Below are 9,065 nucleotides of genomic sequence, written 5' to 3'. Positions count from 1 at the left end.
ATCTTGTGCCTTTTTCCTCATGAAGGAGCTGCTTCACATGCACTTTTTTATTGGTATTGAGGACTTTGCTATATCACTGCTGCTACACAGACCTCATCTTCAGCCCACACAGAGACCTCATCTTCAGCCCACACAGAGACCTCATCTTCAGGCCACACACAGATCTCACCTTCAGGACATACAGATCTCAGTTTCAGGACACACACAGACCTCATCTTCAGGCCACACAGACCTCATCTTCAGGCCACACAGACCTCAGCTTCAGGACACACAGATCTCATCTTCAGGCCATACATATTTCTTACCTTCAGGACACACAGACCTCATCTTCAGGCCACACATATCTCAGTTTCAGGACACATACATATCTCATCTTCAGGACACACAGACCTCATCTTCAGGCCACACATATCTCACCTTCAGGCCATACAGACCTTACCTTCAGGACACACAGATATTTCACCTTCAGGACACACAGATGTCATCTTCAGGACACACACATATCTTCAGGACACACAGACCTCACCTTCAGGGCACACACATGTCCCTCAATGGCAACCAGAGAAGTTCTGCTGATTCCCTGTGCTTGCCCTTAAGGCCAGCCTTCTCCTTGCAGTGCTGGGCTGTGCCAGCCAAGGTCCTCCTGGCTCTCCAGCTGTTGGTCCTGGCTCTTGGGAAGTGTCAGCATGGGGCTGATGCTGCTGTCAGCCTTCCAGTTTATGACAAGTCAGTAACCACACAGGGTTGTGCAGCGAAGACATGGTGAGGTTTTTTCTCGATTTAAATCATAGCCTAACCAGTGAGAAAAGCATTTGCCCTGCTTGAGAAGAGAGAGCATCCACTGCTGTGATGCAGAGCTGCCTGCAGCCTCTGGGTGAGCCAGAGATGGGGTGAAATGTCCCATCCCCTTCATCGGGTGGCTCTGCAGAGCTGTTTGCAACTGAGTTGCTCCATCTCGTGGCACAGGAGTGCAGCGGTTTGGCTTGGCCAGTTTGAGATTTCCCGGCCGATGTAGCAATGGGCGCTGTGGGCTCATCATCACCTGTGCACTCCTTTGGTGCTGGGAGGCAGGAGCAGCTCTAAGGCAAAGCAGGCTCAAAGCTCGCTGTGAAAAACGCCAAACACTTGGGTTTTTTTAAGTTTTAAAAGTTTAATGATAATAAAATAGTTATAAAATAGCAATATAATTAGAGTAATAAAAATTTGGACAATTTGGATTAGGACAATATGAGACAATAGAGACAAAGAGTTACAGACAGTCCAGGTACCTATTTCAGGCAAAATAAGCCCCAAAAGGTCCCACCTTAACAGAGGATTAACCCTTAAAAACAATAACCTGTTGCATATTCATACATCTCACACATGATGCATAAATTCCATTCAAACACAGGATTCTGTCTGGGCAGTGTCAGCTTCTTCCTCTAAATCCTAACGGTGTCTTCATGGCTGAGCGAGGCAGGAAGAAGTTTGTTTCTTCTGATAAGAGAGCAATAAATTCTCTTTCTCTGAAAGATTCAGGTGTCCTGTGGCTGCTATCTGGTGCAAGTCCTTTCTTTAAAAAAAGTATCCTACATAGCATAGTCTCTATTTTAACATTTTGTTATAACCTAAAACTGTATTTAATGCATCACTTAAGAAAATTAATACAGCATAGCTTTCTAACAGAACACATAAAATATTCATTTTAATATTTGCAAAAAGGTAATCATAAAATACGCATTTTTCACACTCGCCTTTCCTCAAGGCACTGCAAATGCCATTCCACATTCCTCCACAGGAATGAGGAGCTTGGCCTCAGCCCTGCCATGTGCCTGTCTGTCTGTCTGTCTGTGGTGTTCCAGGAGGAACACCATCATGTGACCGTGTTCACAGGGATCTGAGGATGAGGGAAGAGATGAGGATCTGACTCCATGTTTCAGAAGGCTGATTTATTATTTTATGATATATATTATATTAAAACTATACTGAAAGAATAGAAGAAAGGATTTCATCAGAAGGCTGGCTAAGAATAGAAAAAGAAGGAATGATAACAAAGGCTTGTGTCTGGGACAGAGAGTCCGAGCCAGCTGACTGTGATTGGCCATTAATTAGAAACAACCCCATGAGCCCAATCCCAGATGCCCCTGTTGCATTCCACAGCAGCAGATAACCATTGGGTACATTTTGTTCCTGAGGCCTCTCAGCTTCTCAGGAGGAAAAATCCTAAGGAAAAGATTTCTCATAAAAGAGATCTGTGACACCATCGCGTAGCTCAGACAGTTTATCCCAAGCTGTCCCCACCAGCTGAGCGCTCCTCTTCTTGTCCTCGCTGGAATGATGAGCAAGGCAGAGGCTGAGCTCTGATGGTTCTGGGTGGGGAGGACCAAAGCACAGCAGGGCTGAGATGAAGCTTTTCTGTGGAGGAAGTGGCCACAGGGCTGCCTGTGTGTGGCTCGTGGGGCCGAGGGCCAGGGCCAGGAAGCTGCTGAGCCGAATCAGCGCTCTGACCGCAGCACCGATGTTTGTCACCGATGTTTGTCACCGATGTTTGTCACCCATGTTTGGTGTCCTCTGGGAAGGACCAGCCAACCTTGGCTGTGCAAGAATTCCCCAAGGGTCCTTCACTGCTGGAGGAGATAAATCTGCTGCGTGGGAGAGCAGGTGAGCTGCTCTGGCTCTTTGAGCCTTGACATGTTCAGTGTTGAACTGATCTGATATTTTTTGGAGAGACGTGTCTCAGTTTCCACAGAGAAATCAGCTGGGGATGCTCTTGTGGTGCTTCTGAGTCCAGATCAGCAGGGTAGGTATTTTCCATCTCAGTGCCCTGAGAGTGGTGAAATTTGAGGCTGGTGGAGATCTGTCTCTGGTATTGCAGATTTTGCATTTTCAGTTGTTCTCTGGCTCCGCAAAGCAGGCGTTAGAGAGAGGCTCATGCACCCCAGTTGTGGGCCCTGAATAACACATCACAGCCTATGTGTCTCTTCTGCCTAATGGCTGAGTCATTTTGACACTTCTAAGGTATTTTTTCCTATTTAAACCATTAGCTACACTGGTCTTCAAATTATCATTACCCTTGAAAGACTTGAGACAGCGTTTTCGCAAATCCAGTATTTCCTGAGAGATCATACAAACTCCCAAACCCTATGACTGACCTGGCAAGATCAGACAGGCACTTTGGCTGGAATTCTGCAAGGTAGGGGGGAAAAAAAAAATCAATTACTGAAGATGGTCAAGATCTCATTTTATTTTTCACAATTGTGAATTGCATGTAGAGCTCTAGGAAAATAACTGCAGAACTGGAGCTCCTTTCCAAAGGCACTTGCCCTCAATTTTGAGCCAACTGGGCTCTTAGAGGGCTGAGGTACTGCATGCACCCTGTGGTGACCAAAGAGTCTCAGTCAGACCCCACATCTCATGGTTCCATTTCTTCTTAATGGGAACAGTCAGTTTTCCTTGCCTCGTTTCTGGGTGTGTAATGTGTCGGTGAGAAACTGCCAGAGGTATTTACAGCAGGGAGGGAAGGTCTCTGAATGTCATTTCAGTACAAGAAAATAATGAATGGAAAAAGAACCCAAGAGTCATTTTAGGAAAGAGAAAAAGTGTGGCTCAAGTGGCTCAAGTGACCAGAGCCAGCAGGGGATGTTTAAGGGAAGAGTTAAAAACTGCATGAAGAGAAAAACTTGGGTTGGCAGCTGAATCATGATTTCCAGTGTTCCTATGGTAGCAGAAATTGAAAGACAGCAAACCTCCAAGTTTAAATAATTAGCATTAAGAGATTAATTAGTTAGGAATGCAGTGACAGCAGTGAGAAGCTGACAAATAATCCACATTTTCCTGAATTTCTATAGATAAGATATTCCTCAAAGGAAATATTCTTACAAAATTGTATGTTTGCAAAAGACCTGCTTGTGGGGGAAAAAGAGAAACTTTAAAGAAATGTTTTTACTAGAATTCATTTTGCTCTCTCTGTTTTCTGCTCTATGACTTCATTATGTAAACTGTGTGTACCATTGTTGTGCCAAACATCATCTCACAGTCTATTTTAATGTTAACAGACCAGCAGCAATGCATGTATTTATGATATCATGATGTACTGGTAAAATTTAACTTTTCAGCACACAGAGGATTTGGCTGCTAATGAAAATCTCTTTCCTCCTGCTGTTGCACAGTTGGACACAGTTTGGTGCTTTGCTAATGTTACAACCTGTTTATCAAGTACTGTCCCTGCTGAACACTGTGCTGATCAGGTGTGCTGTTTGTGCCTGGACACACCACTTTTAGGGTGATTTAGGTTTCTGCACAGGACATCTCCATGCACCATGACAGGCTTTGCATGCAGGGCACAGCCAAGGTTGGGGTTTTTGTCCTCTTCTCAATGTACCTGTTCTGGTTCTGTCCTGCTGGCATACCCAGGGGCTGGGGTTTGGGGTTTTTTCATTTTATGTGTGGGAAATCAAAGCAGAGATAATAAGAAGGATTTTCCAAAGGTTATACAAGACACTTGCAATGGAGTGCAATTTCCCAGATCCAGATATCCAAGACCAAACAAATTTTCACCTCTTCCTTCCTGGGACCCAGCTCTGTCTGCAGCCCAGGAGGGACAACAGTGCATCAATTATAGCTGGATGTTCACACCCTTCTAGAAGTCCTACATTCTTCTAAAAAAACTTTTCTGTATCCCCTTTCCTATTCAGAATTAACTACTCTTGGGTGGTAATTGTTGAAACTCTGTTGATAGTATGTAGTAACAAACAAAAGGAGTATTAAATGACATTGTTTTATTTCCTTTCAGGTCTCATATTTATGTGATCACCTAATTAATTTGAATCTTTCAGCCTTTCTGATTAATTTCGAAAACATTTCAGTTTGGGTGAGGCTGTGTGAAGGAAGGCAGGGAGAGCTTTGTGCCAACCTCTGTATCTAGAGGATGCTATCTGTGTATGCAAAGTCAGAGATGTGGTCCACAGAGAAAGGGGCCCAGTGGCTCCACAAGAAGAAACAAACCTGGGTTTCAACCAAAAGAAAGGAGAGCTGCTGCTCCTGCCCCGTCCCTGGTGCTCCTGCCCCGTCCCTGGTGCTCCTGCCCCGTCCCTGCTTCTCCTGCCCCGTCCCTGCAGCTCCTGCCCCGTCCCTGGTGCTCCTGCCCCGTCCCTGCAGCTCCTGCCCCGTCCCTGGTGCTCCTGCCCCGTCCCTGCTTCTCCTGCCCCGTCCCTGCAGCTCCTGCCCCGTCCCTGCTGCTCCTGCCCCGTCCCTGCAGCTCCTGCCCCGTCCCTGCTGCCATCTCCCCCCTCCTCTTCCCACTGCTTTGCTTCCCTCAGAGCTGCTATGCACAGACTGAGCCTTCACCGTTCTCTTCCTTTTTGAAATGCCCCTTCAGTGAAAAGTTTAAAGGGTTTTTAGTGGACAAAACCCACTGTGAGTTAAAAAAATATCCATCTTCCTTCCTGAAAATGGAGCTTGAGAGCTGCTTGTTTGGTAGCGGGACACGCCTGCACGTCAGACTTCTCGCACTTATTAATTTCAGTGAAATCCAATTCAAATGAATAAATATATGACACTGATGAAGATGTAACATGCATTTATCAGGCCACATCCTTTTCCTGTTGTTTTCCTGGTAAGTGTTTCTAAAGTCAAGTATTAAAATATTTTAGCATAAAAATTTCTCTGGTCTTGAGCATTTTTTGGTAAACAACCACAACCACTGAAGCAATACTAAATAGGGCTATACATGCTGATTTAGCAGTCTGGTTTGTGATCTGACTTAAGTGGGGAGCTGGAGAAAGTGGTTAGAGTAAATTTTTCTTTAACTACAAAATCTTTTTTTTTTTTTAATTTTATTTTTAATATTCTTACTGTAATCTGATTTTTGCAGAGATGATGCTTGGGTCATGTTGTTCAGTGTTAACACCTGGTTCTTGAGAGTAAATTGTTCCAGCATCCAGAACATTGTTTCTTCCATTTTTTTTGATCTCATAAACTTGTGAATAGTCTGATCAAATTTGAGATGAAGATGAGTCCAAGCTTCTAGAACTGCAGTTTAATGACATCTACACAGCCTGCCACATTTCAGCCAAATCTCTACCTGAAACTGTAACTGGTGGTTTAAAATTTGTTCCTCTCGAGTTGTTAAAAAGATTAACTGTGTTTTGTGCTTCTTTTCTTTTTCTTTTAAGCTGATCTGAGTTGTCAAACTGAGAAATCCTGACCATTTCTGCAGGAGAGCTCTTATGATTCTGGATTGAGGAGAAGGTATATGTTTGCAGGGACACCCACGAATGTTAATTTAATTGGAATTCTCCCCCAAACAAATGGATGCACTGTATAATTATGGCTTATTCCTCTTCTGCTCCACAGCACCTCCCACATCAACATCCAAGGGACTCCTGGTAGAGGCAGCTGCCATTCAGCAGGACAGAGATTTTCAGCCAGGTCTTAACAGCAGGTAAGCCACAAGGTAGGGGTGGAAGAAAGGGTGTGTGATGCTGTTCTATTTGTTAACTTGATGCTGCTTACACCAAGACAATTTTTATGGTACATACACAAAGTGAGCGCTGGGTTTTGTTTGCATCCAGCTGAGTTTTCACAGCCAGCTCAAGCAGTGCTGGGGTGCACAGGCACTGAGGGAGCCCTGCTTGCCTTCAGCCTCATCCCTTCAGCTGCCAGGGGGGCCAGGGTTAGGGTTAGGGTCAGGATTAGAATTAGGGTTAGGGCTGCCTGCTGCCCAGCAGAAAAGGGGCTCTGGCTCTGTGGGAGCCCCATTGCCACCCTGTGCCCTCCTCCTGGTGAGCCACGCTCAGAGATGGGTGATCTCCACTTCAGAAACCTCTGCCTGTGCTGAAGGGCTGTGCTTTAAGGTGCTCTCAGTATTTCAAGGTGTTTTGTTTCATGCAGGTCTGTGCTCTCAGTATTTTAAGGTGCTCTCAGTATTTCAAGGTGTTTTGTATCATGCAGGTCTGTCTTCTCTAAGGTTCAGGAGGCAGACTGCTGCTGAAGGCAAACCAAAGGGTCAGGGTGCTGTGAGTGAAGCTCTCAGCCTGAAGGAAACCCAGGCAGGGCTTTCATGTTCGTGTTCTCCTCATGCTGCATGCCAGTCATTTCTGTACCCCCAGTTCTCCCCCTTTAGCTTTGATTTCACTGTGCTCCAGCTCCAGATGTACATGAGGCCTTCGGGTCTCTCAGCTCTCTGACATGAGAAGAAAGGTGACTCAATCCCACAGCTTTCAGTGTACAGGAAAAAGCAGCTTTTTCTCACTGCTGAGGGAAACCTGGGGCAGATTCTCAGAAGAGTCCCAGCTGTGGCTTGCTGGCAATCACCAAACCCAGGAAAGGAGCTCTGTGGACAGGTAAGTGCCAGGGAGGGTGAGAACACCCAGGGAAAGAGGCCAGAGGATGCTGCAGGGCCGGAGGGGGCTGGCTGCTCAGGGTGGCCCCTGTGGTGCACAGGGATGGCTCTGCTCTCCCTACCTGGGCAGAACTTCCTACTTTAGGTGGAGATAAGAGGACAAGCAAAGGGGAAAGTTTTGTAAGGAACCTTATTCAGTTTAAGCAAGTGAATCACAAACCAGTTTTGAGAACTGAAAGGTAAGGATGAAGAGCCAAAATTTAGGTGCAGAGTTCAGGGACAGAAGAGGGTTTGAATTTCAGCTGAGGCCATGGTCAGGGACAAAAACATATTGCCCAGAATGTCAAAATATAGAGTAATTGCTGTTATTATAGGACCTGGAGAAAGACTGTGATGTGTATGGTACTTTAGATGGTACAGCCACTTGGAAAATTAAAGATTTTGTTGAAGAGCAGAACTAGCCCAAAATCTGGACTTGCTGAGGGACTGAAAATTCTCTGGATCATTCCCAGTGTGTATTGGTCCCCAGCTGCCTGTGGTGATGGGGAACAGAGAGTGGTTGCTTTATATTGCAATAAAATATGTGTATTTTTCTGACTTTCCAACCTTTGCAAAGGGATTAGTTTGAAGCTGTGTGCCAGGTCTTCTCTATGCAGTGTGTGTGTGTGATTGTATTAGAGAAATATGCAACCATAGGACAGAGTGGAGTTAAAATCTTTAAAAATGTGAAGAAACATCAGCACCTGATGATTCCTAACAGCTGCTGTTAGGTTTGAACTGGCAGGCATGTTTAAAAGGACCACAGCTCATGTCTGGGTGGTTAAAAAAGCTGAGTGACACCTCTGATGTTGGTAGAGGGTGTTTGTAGGTCGTTGGGCTACACTTTTGGTTTCTGAATTCTAGTTACAGTAAGAAAAAGTCCAACCCTGCAGATACCCACTCTTTAAAAAAATCAATTATTTCAGAAATACTTTGCAAATTACAATAATCTGAAATGATTTTAAAACCCAGGTGCCTCTTGGTAATGTAACTCTGACCTTTTGGCATTTACAGATCTGACTGAAGCCCATGGGTGCCCTCTTCTCCTTCCAGTCAGAGGAGTTGAGAAAACATCTGACTGCTCCTTTTGCAGTGATAACTGAAAAATCAAGGTCTCCTAGAGCAGACTGATGATGGTGAGAGCCTGGTGTGGGTCTACCTCTGACATTGGCAGAGTTTGGTGATGGAATCAGCCACACAGAGCTCTAATTAATTTTTAAAGCATTTGGTGTTGGCACTGAAAGAAGTTTCCATCAGTGGGTAAACTGGGCACAAACAGGATGAAAGGTTTATTTGGTGATGCTTCTGGATTTTTGCAAGGGTCAAACTGTAGGAAGAATGCAGCAGAAAGTAAGAGACAGCAGCTCAAATGTGGGTGGCAGGAAAACCAAACCATGGCTGGTGTGGCCAAGGGTGTTTCAGGGGCAGAGGGCTGGAGGCAAGCTGCAAGACAGTGCATGGTGCATGTTCTTTGCTGAAAAATTCAATGTTCAACCTTGTCAGCTTCCCATGGGGGCCAACTCTCACTAGCTGGTTTGCTAGAGTGAGGCTTCTTTAGGTTTTCTGTCCTAAAAATCACCATGGACACATTTTTATGTAATGCACCTGGTACTTGGTGCATCATACAGGAGACAGCAGAATATTTTTATTTATTTATTTTTGCTTCTGTTTGTCCTGCCTGCAGTATTGAGCCAACACAGAGGCA

This window comes from Agelaius tricolor, unplaced genomic scaffold (assembly GCF_023055355.1).
Source record: "Agelaius tricolor isolate 1412-34295 unplaced genomic scaffold, bAgeTri1.0.p SCAF_12, whole genome shotgun sequence".
In the NCBI taxonomy this organism is placed as follows: Eukaryota; Metazoa; Chordata; class Aves; order Passeriformes; family Icteridae; genus Agelaius; species Agelaius tricolor.
Note: the sequence above shows the minus strand (reverse complement) of the source record.